We start from the raw sequence: 12,150 nt of genomic DNA on the forward strand, positions 1-12,150 counted from the left end.
AAGGACACTGATCTCTCCCCAACCTCCCCCATCCAATCCTCCGAGGACACTGATCTCTCCCCGACCACCCCCATCCAACCTCTGAGGATACTGATCTCTTCCCGATCTCCCCCATCCAACCTCTGAGGATACTGATCTCTTCCCGATCTCCCCCATCCAACCCTGAGGACACTGATCTCTCCCCGATCTCCCCCATCCAACCCTGAGGACACTGATGTCTTCCCGTGCTGCCTGTCAATCAGGCTGCCAGCTGGGCGAGAAACCCGGAAGTAAAATTTTAATCATTCAATTAGGTCGTGATTGCACATTCTGACCCGCCAACTTCCGGGTTTGGTGCCCAAAAATCTCCCCTCCCCTCTGCACCCCTCCCATCCCCCGACTCCTGCTCTATTTCCGGCTCCAAGTCAAAATCATGCCCCTACTCTCTGAAAAGAAGGATGCTCAGAGAACACCACACCAATGTGCAGCCACTGAGGGCAATCTCCAAGGATGGCAGGTTTCACATTAGAGTCCACTGCCATCCTATGCGCCATCAGCGAAGCCTTTTCCTATTGCAGTGTCACCTGGAGCATGTTGCAGCTTCGAGTACATGTACAATTATCCCTACCCCTGCATGAGTGGCCGAACGCAAGTCAGTGCATCCTTCACTGCCGTAACACAAGGGCATATGGCAGCTACCAGTAAAGCAGGCACTGGGAGGAAACTGATGGGATCACTCGTTTTACACAATGATTTTACATTCCATTGTCCGGTGTCAGCCTGAGCCTTGGCTCAGTTGATCACTCTCGCCTCTGAGTCAGAAGACTGTTATTTCCTGTCTCATTCCAGAGACTTGAGCCCATAATCCAGGCTGACACTCCCAGTGCAGTACAGAGGGAGTCGAAGATGCCGTCTTTCAGATGAGACGTTAAACAGAGTCTGCCCTCTTAGATGGATGTTAACGATCCCATGACACTATTCAAAGAAGAACAGGGGAGTTCTCCCTGATGCCAATATTTATCCTGCAACCAACACCTAAATCAGATGATCTGGTCATTTATTTAATTACTGTTTGTGATGCCTTGCTGTGCGCAAATTAGTTGCCATGTTTCCTACATTACAACAGTGACTGCACTTTGAAAGTATTTAATTAGCACTTTGCGGACATCCTGAGGTCATGAAAGGCGCTATATAAATGCAAGTTCTTTCTTTTCTTTCTATTGATGTGGGAAATTCATTGCTGCGAGTCACATACCAGCTGTACATTGATGGAATAGAATCCCTGTTAAGGAAATTCAAGGGATTTATAGTTGCAGTTTGTTTGCCAACATGGGACTCATCTACTGCACCCTGTACTTTGGAGAAGCCAGCAAAATTGCATGGAGCCGCCATGCTGCTGGTGTGCAGTCATGTTGAAATGATTTCCCTTCTTTGCAAAACAGCGCATCCATTGACTTGGCAGGTGTAGATATCGACTGTGCCCCTGGGCTAACATTGCACATGTGTCCAGTTGCAACCTGGAAGAAATCAGTGGTGCAAAGATCTGTGCGTTACAGTGGCCATGTGCAATGCTAGTTACAATAACAGCAGCCGACTTCTGTATCTACTTGGGTCTCCGCCTACTTTGCATCACCCCAGGATTTGAGGGGCTTCCTGCAAGGGGCGAGGGATTGAAGCACCTGTGCCTACAATAGAAACACATTAAACTGACATGGGAATTAAGGGAGAGGGACCTAACAGCACCCTCCTGCCTGATTTACCTTTGGGAACTCCAGTTAGGCACCCAATTGGTGGGATGTCTGAAGAAGCTGTAGCAAGCCCTGGTGCCTTCCCCCTCCCATCAGATCAGAAGGTCTGAGAAGGACAAGCAGTATGGGAGGCCTAAAAAGAGAAGTGGCCTTTTTATTGCATCGGGTCTCAAAGCGCTGATCCTGCGAGGTCAAGGGGAGGTCGGGCCAGGCCTACAAACCTGGCAAAAGCATAATCGCTTGTGGGAGTGCTATGCTGGTGTCTTCCTGGAAAGGTTCTTTAAATGGACCGCAGAACACTGCCAGTACAAATTTAACCTTTAAGTGCATGAACAACTCTTTTACAGTAGCATATGCAAAGTTAGTTACTACTAAAGGAGGCCGAAAAATGCTCCCAATTTTTTAAAGATCTTCAGAGGTCCAGGCCACGATCCAGGCCTTGACCCCTATTGTGGGCCCTACAGCCACCATGGAAGAGGCCAATACACGTCTTTCCTCTTTGCGTACCGGGCGAAGGCTCTACCCCAAAGGCCACAGAAATTCCGGATGTAAAGATCCTGCACATCTGGCACCGGTTCTAGTTTTCAGCCCTTCTGCAACCAGCCTGCCAGAGCTATGGCAGGAATGTGCTGGAAGAGCAGAGGATTTACTATTTAAATCCTATGCAGCTTATAGAAGTAAACAAGTAGCCTGTATTGACTTGCCCAACTTCTTTCACCTTTCTTTTTAACTTAAATTCCTAATACCAAAATCACCTTTGCTGCTTTAGCTCCATACCTTCTCAACGGGGCTGGCCATTCACTTTACACAGCACTATGTAACTGATGTCCTGGAGACCCTTCAACCTTGATTGTGAAATATAATGGCACTGATTTTCCTGCCACCAATTACCAGATGCTTCATAAGAGATCCACAAAGTATCTGTTTAGATAGAATATCACTCATGCAAACCCAAGTTAACAGAACTGTCTGTTTTCTGCCAGAGATAGTGGCCAGGATTTTAGCCCGGAGCTGGGAAGGGGGCAAAACCCGGAAGTATGAGTTTCCCGCATGTCCTTACAATTTTGACTGAAGGACATCTTTTTTTTTGTTGGTTTTCTGTCCAACAGGCCAGCCTGATTGACAGGCTGGTCTCAGTCAGATGGGAGCAGAGCAAGGAAGAAGACGTCGTCAGGTAAGTGTTCAGGTAAGTCTTAAATTGTATGGATGGGGGGGGAGGGCGTGGGGGCATCAGGGGCATGGGGTCTTGGGGGGGGGGGGGGGGTAGTCAGTTATCGGGGGTCAGTCATCGGAGGTCAGTCATCGGAGGTCAGTATTGGGAGGGGATCGGGGATCAGTCATCGGAGGTCAGTCATTGAGTTGGGGGGGGTCGGGATCGGGGGTCATCGCGGGAGTCCGCGATCATTGTGGGGGGGAGTCGCGATCGTTGTGGGGTGGGGGTCACGATCGTTGGGTGGGGGACGTCAGTGTTCGTTGGGGTGGAGGGGGGGGTGCCTGCTATTGGTAGGCTTGTTGCACTCCTGCTCCTCCGGGCCCACAAGCTGTGCTGTAAAGGCAGCTTTGGGCCTTTTTGCCTCCTTTCACGTGGCTTGAAGGAGAAGGCCCGGGAATCCTGGCTCCCAGAGGGTGAAATCGCAAAACCCCGGTGAAAACCGGAAATGGGTGGGTTGGAGGCGGGTTGGGGGTGGGTCTGAAATTGTTGCAAATTTCAATGCCTCCCTGACCCCAACCCCACCCGTTTTTCCCTTTTAAAATCCTGCCCCGTAAGTCAGGAAACAGAAGAGAAGGGCAATGAAAACTAAGAGACTGCAGTTACCTATACCTCTGGCAACACTAATACCCACACTTCCATCCCCATCATTCCCCCTGCCTTAGCACTCAGCAGCCCAGAGACAGTCAGTTAGAGGTTACAGACAGTGTAGATAAAGAATTGACATATAGTGAGACACAAAGGAAAAGGAATCCAGGGGATGTGGTGAGGAAGTGGAGTCTGATGTAGCTGAGCAGAGGCTTAAGAAATGTCAACCCCTTGCTACAAATCATGCAGATGCAGATCTCAAGGGTCATGCCAAGAAATAAAAGATGCCAGAAGAGCATCAAACCCATTTGGGGGTTCTGCACAGCCTCCAACTCAGATGTGTAACAGATGGCTTGCTGTGCGTCAAAATCATGCATTGTATCCCTCTGAACGTGACATGAGCAGGGACATTCCCAAATCTTACCCCTGCGCCCCACCCCGCCCCGGCAGAGGAGCCCATATCAAGATGTCAGCCTGGCCTGTGTCTTTCCCAGGACTGGGGCAGGCTTGAAACCACAGCCACCTTCATCCTAAAAAGTTCAAAATAGATTGCAGCAACTGTCTACATCTCAGACCCCAGGCACATCGAAGAAGTGTTACAATCGGGTGAAGTAAAGTTCATACAGTCACAAGGGTTGTGCATAACGAAGAAACCATAGTATCGTAGTAGGTACAGCACAGGAGGAGGCCATTCGGCTCATGAGGCCTGTGCCGGCTCTTTGAAAGAGCTATCCAATTAGTCCCATTCCCCTGCTCTTTCCCCATAGCCCCCCCCCCCCACCTCGCCCCATATTCCCTTGAAATATTTATCTAATTCCCTTTTGAAAGTTACTGTTGAATCTGCTTCCAGCATCCTTTCAGGCAGTGGATTCCAGATCATTACAACATGCTGTGTAAAAAGATGATTCCTTATGTCGCCTCTGATTCTTTTACCAATCACCTTAAACCTGTGTCCTCGAGTTACCAACCCTTCGGCCGCTGGAAACAATTTCTCCGTATTTGCTCTATCAAAGTTGTTCATGATCTTGTACACCTCTATCAAATCTCCCCTTCACCTTTTCTGTTCTAAGAACAACAATCCCAGCTCCCTCTTCCCTGGTACCATTCCAGTAAATATCTTCTGCTCCCTCTCTAAGATCTTGACACCCTTCCTAAAGTGTGGTGCCCAGAATTGAACACAGTACTCCAGCTGAGGCCTAACCAGTGTTTCATAAAGGTTTAGTATAACTTCCTTGCTTTTGTACTCTATGCCTCTATTAATAAAGCCCACGATCTCATATGCTTTTTTAACAGCCTTCTCAACTTGTCCTGCCACCTTCAAAGATTTGTGTTTGTGCACCACAGGTCTCTCTGTTCCTGCACCCTCTTTAAAATTGAAGTGGAGATGCCGGTGATGGACTGGGGTGGACAAATGTAAGGAGTCGCACAACACCAGGTTATAGTCCAACAGCTTTATTTGAAATCACAAGCTTTCGGAGCTTTGCTCCTTCGTCAGGTGAAGTTCACCTACACCTGCTTTATGTTCTTCATGGGCTTTGTCTTCAGCGTCAGCAGTGTTATCTTCAGGCTCTCTGGCATCCTCTGGGACATCTACCATCAGTCCTTCCCTGATAACAAAGTTGTAAAGCACACAACATGCTACCACAATTTGTGAGATGGTGCTGGGCGGAGGGTACCTCTGGACCTATCCTGGCATCTTAAATTTCCTTAAAGAATTCCAAAGCCTTGCTTAATTTTCATCCTTGTCTTACTGTATGCTTCATTGTAATTTTCCTCTGCAATGCTGTTGGCCCAACGAAGTGGCATCATGAGCCATGGGAATAATGGGTATTCCCTGTCACTCAGCAGCCATTCCTGCCCTTTGACCCTGCTGTTAAAATAGAGCTGGGACATTGGACTGGTGAAGTCTAAAAGCATCATAAATGCTCTCTGCACATTGTGAATTCAAGTGAAGGAAACCATGCATATCATTGCAAATGACCTGCACATTTAGGCAATAGGAGCTTTTGCAGTTGGTATAAATATGGGGGTTAACATTTAGGGTCTGAAAAGACACATGGGTGCAACGAAAAGCCCCCTATAAAAATGTATTGCCCTCTCAGTCATTTGGCTGGGATGACTGTCAAGGTGTAAAAACTAAGCTGCCCTGGCAAAGAGAGCATTCATGACTTGCCTTTTGCTGGAATGTACAGCCAATGGGATCCCTAGAATGTACCTGTTGTACAAATGTTGAGAGCTGTGATCACTTTCTCTGCCACAGTGAGAGCGGTCCATGGCCTGGATGCTGTCCAGTCTCCAAAGCTTCATGACTGAAGCATAAGCTCCTAAGACACAGCTCATGTGAGAGATGTTGGAAAGTGCACTTGGGTCAATACACCCTGTTGATGTGTACAGTACCACTGGGATTGTCTGGCTCTCCCCGGTGCTACCTGATTACTGTAGTTGGCCTCAATGTGTTAATAACTTTTAATTGCAAAGGCATTAGTGGGAATCTCACCAGAAGCACTTTCTGATGCCTATCTGCATAATTATTAGTTCATTCAATCTGGTTATTTGTTAGTCTGTCATCTTGTTTGACTGGAGTCAAACAGGCTGGAAGGCTAATCCTTATGCTTTTTGAACTCCAATGCAATGGTCAGCTATACTTGGTTGTGCAAACATTGCTTTGATTCCGTTTATCCTGGGAATGGATGAGATTTGAACTCAAGTAACTCAGTTTTCGTGGCAGAAGGTTGATTGACAGTTTCATGCCCACACACAGGCACGCCTTGAGTTATCTCTCTCAAATTGCTAGTTTTATTTTGTATCCCTGTACTACATTTCATGTGAAGGTGATTCTTACAGAGCTCCATGGACTGTTGACTTATGAATAAGAGTTGCAGTATGGACTCTGGTACAGGTTTAACATTATCAGTAGGGTAAGCAAAGTGTTGTGTTTTGTTATTTTTTTACCTAAGAGGGGCCATATGTTCAATACACTGTCAAAATAGGGCAAGATGTTGTATTGTCTGCTACTACTACTTATTTGCTACTTTCTTAATAAATTTGTGCTGTAGTTTATAGCATTTCCACTTTTTGAAGCATAAAAAATACAAGAGGGCTTGTCAGCTAAATAAAATAACCAAGGTTTCTGTTCTACCCAGATACTGTGTGTAAAGTCGCACCCTGGTTTATAGGGAGCAGGGGTTCCTCATGGGTGTGATCTTTGATACAGGGCACAAGAGGAATATCTGAGTAAATCTCAAACATTACAGTACTTTCTGGTAGTCATTTGCTAAATGTGTAGTTACTACCAAAATTACCATACGTCTTCTGGTAGTGAGCATGTGGCGGCATTCTTGTAAACAGGAAAATAAACCTTAAAGTTATCTAATGATCCAGTTCTTGGGGTTGATTTCAACCCCTACCTAGGAAAACAGGTAGGTAGGCAGTCAAAGCTGAGCAGGTGAATTACCCACTCAGAACTTTCCCCTTTCCTGCTGACTGCGATCTTGACCTGCAGGGTTCTGCAGGTGGCTGAGGCGCCCTGCCAAAAGCAGGTGGGGCCTCACAATTTTTTGCAAATCAGGGTCCTGTTACGTCAATAGAACCCTGATTGCATTTTAACCTGGGCGTGACGGGGAAGCTGCCAGGGATTTCCTGCCAGTGAAAGCAGATCAGCAGCTGTCATGAGGGACGAAGAGCCCCGAAAGGTAGGTCATGAACTTTCTCTCGTGGAGCCAGGAGGAGCTGGTCCCCTCCCCACCACTTACGACCCGATCTTCGTCAGTCGGCAGTCACTCTGCGCCCTCTTCCCACCCCGTTCTTGGCAGTAAGTGCCGGCATTTAAATGAGGCCCAGTTGTTAGAATCACCAAAGGCTTCCTGCTGTGGCTGGCAGGTGAGAAGTTAACTGATTGGAGTGGTTTCTCGTCAGAAAGCAACTCTAAGTTAAAATCCCCCCGATAAAAATGCTTTTGTTAGGGAGAGCTAAATAATATAGGATCCTATTCCTCAACTTTTGTTCCTTGTACAGTAAGCTTCTTATGAGACCTTATCCAATGTCAGCTTCAAATCTAAGCAGTACAATATTCACATCAGATAGCTGAGCCTCAAATATTAGATCATGAATTTGGTCCTCCTACCATCAAATAATATCCATTTAACATGTTTGGACATAATACCTGTTGAGGTGTAGCACTGCACCCTACTTGTGGTTATATGGGGGAGGGATTATGGTGTTGTAATGTCCATTGAAATAACACATGTTCCTCTCCAAGGCTGCACTTAAGCTACAAGTTTAGTGCTGGTTCAAGGTGGTTTTTGCTTTGCACCGATTTAAACTTGTGTAGTAAAAATCCAGACTTAAGGCCCAATCTGATTGCAGCCCTAAACAGAGTGAAATGTCCTTCTTTTAAGGACTCTCACACTTGCTTTGTTCCAGTATTAGGTTAGGCTCTAACACTACAGTTGCCATCTAAATGCACCAAAGAAAGGACTTAGTGGAAAAATGAAACATTAGGAAAATGCCAAGAAAGTTCTTATTTTACAATACTTCTACAAGATGAAAAGAATAAGCGATGGTTGGCCAGGCAAAACAGAAAATGACCCATGAACACCCAAATGAACCCTCCACTAATGAGTTATGCAGCCAGATCTTGATGGAATATTTTCTGTGTTCCAGGTGGCCTGCACTTTTGTTTTCTAGCAAAGGGAAAAAAGGAAATAGTATTAAAAGAGAAAATTTGAAGAATAAAGGCTGCAGGAAACACCAAGGATGCAATGAATTTCTTGAGAATGGACTGCACTTACACATTCTTCATTCAAACTGTGTCAACCATGTGCCCACAGCTGAAATGATGTAGGCATAAATGTGTGATTTCACAATTCTGCTTTGTGACCATGAGAAGAAAGAGGCCTAAGTGAGAAATTAATAATTGTGTTCAAATAAACTGAATGAAACACAGAGTGTAAGTACTATAAACCCAGATTTAGGATGGCGCTTTAAATCAGTTCTGGATTCAGAATGAATCATGTGACTGAGCTCTTAAAAACAACAACTAGCATTTATATAGCACCTTTAACGTAGTAAAACGTCCCAAGACGCTTCACAGGAGTGTTATCAAACAAAATTTGACACCGAATTACATAAGGAGATATTAGGACAGGTGACCAAAAGCTTGGTCAAAGAGGTAGGTTTTAAGGAGAATCTTAAAGGAGGAGAGAGAGGTAGAGAGGCGGAGAGATTTAGGGAGGGAATGCCAGAGCTTAGGGCCTAGGCAGCTAGAGTCACGGCCACCAATGGGGAAGCAATTAAAATTGGGATGTGCAAGAGACCAGAATTGGAGGAGCGCGGAGATCTCGAAGGGTTGTAGGGCTGGAGGAGGGTGGGGTGAGGGGGTGAAGCCATGGAGGGATTTGAAAACAAGGAAGAGAATTTTAAAATCGAGAGGTTCCTGGACCGGGAGCCAATGTTGGTCAGCAAGCACAGGGTTGATCAGTGAACGAGACTTGGTGCAAGTTAGGATTCGGGCAGCAGAGTTTTGGATGAGCTCAAGTTTATGGAGGGTGGAAGATGGGAGGCCGGCCAGGAGAGTATTGGAATAGTCAAGTCTAGAGGCAACAAAGGCATGGATGAGGATTTCAGCAGCAGATAAGCTGAGGCAGGGGCAAAGACGGGCGATGTTACGCAGGTGGAAAGGGAAGTAGGCAGTCTTGGTGATGGAGCGCATTTGTGGTCAGAAGCTCATCTCAGAGTCAAATAGGATGTCAAGGTTGTGAACAGTCTGGTTCAGCCTCAGACAGTGGCCAGGGAGAGGGATGGATTCGGTGGCTAGGGAACGGAGTGTGTGGCGGGGACCGAAGACAATGGCTTCAGTCTTCCCAATATTTAGTTGGAGGAAATTTTTGCTCATCCAATATTGGATATCGGACAAGCAACGTAACAAATCAGAGACAGTGGAGGGGTCGAGATAAGTGGTGGTGAGAGAGAGCTGGGTGTCATCAGCATACTTGTGGAACCTGATGTGTTTTTGGAAGATGTCACCGAGGGGCAGCATGCAGATGATAAATAGGCATGTAGATATGTGACATTCTATTTTGTAAAAAATGCATTACAAACAAGTGCTGCGTGCAAACTAGCCAGCCAGTAACCAGATTTAAAGACAAGTTTCATTTTATTCAAGGCTCCAAGAAAACACGTCAAAATGTTACTTTGTTTTCTTCTCCTCTAGTACAACTTCAGTTTCTAAAGCTGCTAAAAATATTTACCAGAGCATCATTTTTTTGACCTACATATCTGTGATGATTTTGGTGTATCTCATCTGTCTAAGATATCTTGTGGACATTTAATTGTTTGAATTTCTTCATAACAAATGCTAAAGGTATTTATTTTGCTCCAAGGTGCAACTCAACTATTAATCCAAAAACAACATAAGGATTTTATAAAGGTCATCTAGAATGATTCATGAGAACATTATTTAAGCAAGGTATGAACAAATGGAACATTGTGACAAGTAGAAAGTAAAAATTGAAAGGCAAGGACAATCTGAGTATTTGTGATGTCAAAGAAAGAGAATGATTTTATGCCCCTTGAGCTGAGGTTGAAGTACTCCAAGTAGTGTGTTTGTTTAAAAAAAATGGTTTGAGCAGATGGACTTTGGGTTAAATTTACATCATTGTAATTGGGATAATTTTGAGCAGGGAATTGTAAAGGTGTTTACTATGGATAGGGGAATCATGACTGTCTTCATTTAACAATTGTAAACAATTTTACAACACCAAGTTATAGTCCAGCAATTTTATTTTAAATTCACAAGCTTTCGGAGACTTCCTCCTTCCTCAGGTAAATGTTTCAGGAGCTCCTTGAAGCCTACGCATTTATACATATCGAACAATACATGGTGTTTACAGACTGCCCCTGCAACTGCCCGTTGCCAAGGCAATCACCGTGTTCAGACAGAGAGGTGTCACCTGCAGAACCCCCGAATACACATTCAACAAAAAAACAAACAGGGAAAAAAAACAGAGAAAAAAAAACACAGAGAGAGGCAGAAACATCCGGAAGGCAGAGAGAGCCAGCAAATGACCCATTATATTAAAAACAGATAACATTTGTTCGCTGGTGGGGTAACGTGTAGCGTGACATGAACCCAAGATCCCGGTTGAGGCCGTCCTCATGGGTGCGGAACTTGGCTATCAATTTCTGCTCGACGATTTTGCGTTGTCGTGTGTCTCGAAGGCCGCCTTGGAGTACGCTTACCCGAAGGTCGGTGGATGAATGTCCATGACTGCTGAAGTGTTCCCCGACTGGGAGGGAACCCTCCTGTTTGGCGATTGTTGCGCGGTGTCCGTTCATCCGTTGTCGCAGCGTCTGCATGGTCTCGCCAATGTACCATGCTCTGGGGCATCCTTTCCTGCAACGTATGAGGTAGACAACGTTGGCCGAGTCACAGGAGTATGAACCATGCACCTGGTGGGTGGTGTCCTCTCGTGTGATGGTGGTATCTGTGTCGATGATCTGGCATGTCTTGCAGAGGTTACCGTGGCAGGGTTGTGTGGCGTCGTGGACGCTGTTCTCTTGAAAGCTAGGTAATTTGCTGCGAACGATGGTCTGTTTGAGGTTGGGTGGCTGTTTAAAGGCGAGTAGTGGAGGTGTGGGGATGGCCATAGCAAGGTGTTTGTCCTCATTGATGACATGTTGAAGGCTGCGGAGAACATGGCGTAGTTTCTCCGCTCCGGGGAAGTACTGGACGACAAAGGGTACTCTGTTGGTTGCGTCCCGTGTTAGTCTCCTGAGGAGGTCTATGCGATTTTTTGCTGTGGCCCGTCGGAACTGTCGATCGATGAGTCGAGCGTCATATCCCGTTCTTACTAGGGCGTCTTTCAGCGTCTGTAGGTGTCCATCGCGTTCCTCCTCGTCTGAGCAGACCCTGTGTATTCGCAGGGCCTGTCCATAGGGGATGGCCTCTTTGACGTGGTTAGGGTGGAAGCTGGAAAAGTGGAGCATCGTGAGGTTGTCCGTGGGCTTGCGGTAGAGTGAGGTGCTGAGGTGCCCGTCTTTGATGGAGATTCGTGTGTCCAAGAAAGAAACTGATTCTGAGGAGTAGTCCATGGTGAGCTTGATGGTGGGATGGAACTTGTTGATGTTATCGTGTAGTCTCTTTAGTGATTCCTCGCCGTGGGTCCATAGAAAGAAAATGTCATCGATGTATCTGGTGTATAGTGTTGGTTGGAGGTCCTGTGCAGTGAAGAAGTCCTGCTCGAACTTGTGCATGAAAATGTTGGCGTATTGGGGTGCGAATTTGGTCCCCATGGCTGTTCCGTGTGTTTGGGTAAAGAACTGGTTATCGAAGGTGAAGACATTGTGATCCAGGATGAAGCGGATGAGTTGTAGGATGGCTTCCGGAGATTGGCTGTTGTTGGTGTTGAGTATTGATGCTGTCGCAGCGATGCCGTCATCGTGGGGGATACTGGTGTATAGTGCCGAGACGTCCATCGGGGTTCTGCAGGTGACACCTCTCTGTCTGAACACGGTGATTGCCTTGGCAACGGGCAGTTGCAGGGGCAGTCTGTAAACACCATGTATTGTTCGATATGTATAAATGCGTAGGCTTCAAGGAGCTCCTGAAACATTTACCTGAGGAAG

This window comes from Heptranchias perlo, chromosome 29 (assembly GCF_035084215.1).
Source record: "Heptranchias perlo isolate sHepPer1 chromosome 29, sHepPer1.hap1, whole genome shotgun sequence".
NCBI lineage: Eukaryota > Metazoa > Chordata > Chondrichthyes > Hexanchiformes > Hexanchidae > Heptranchias > Heptranchias perlo.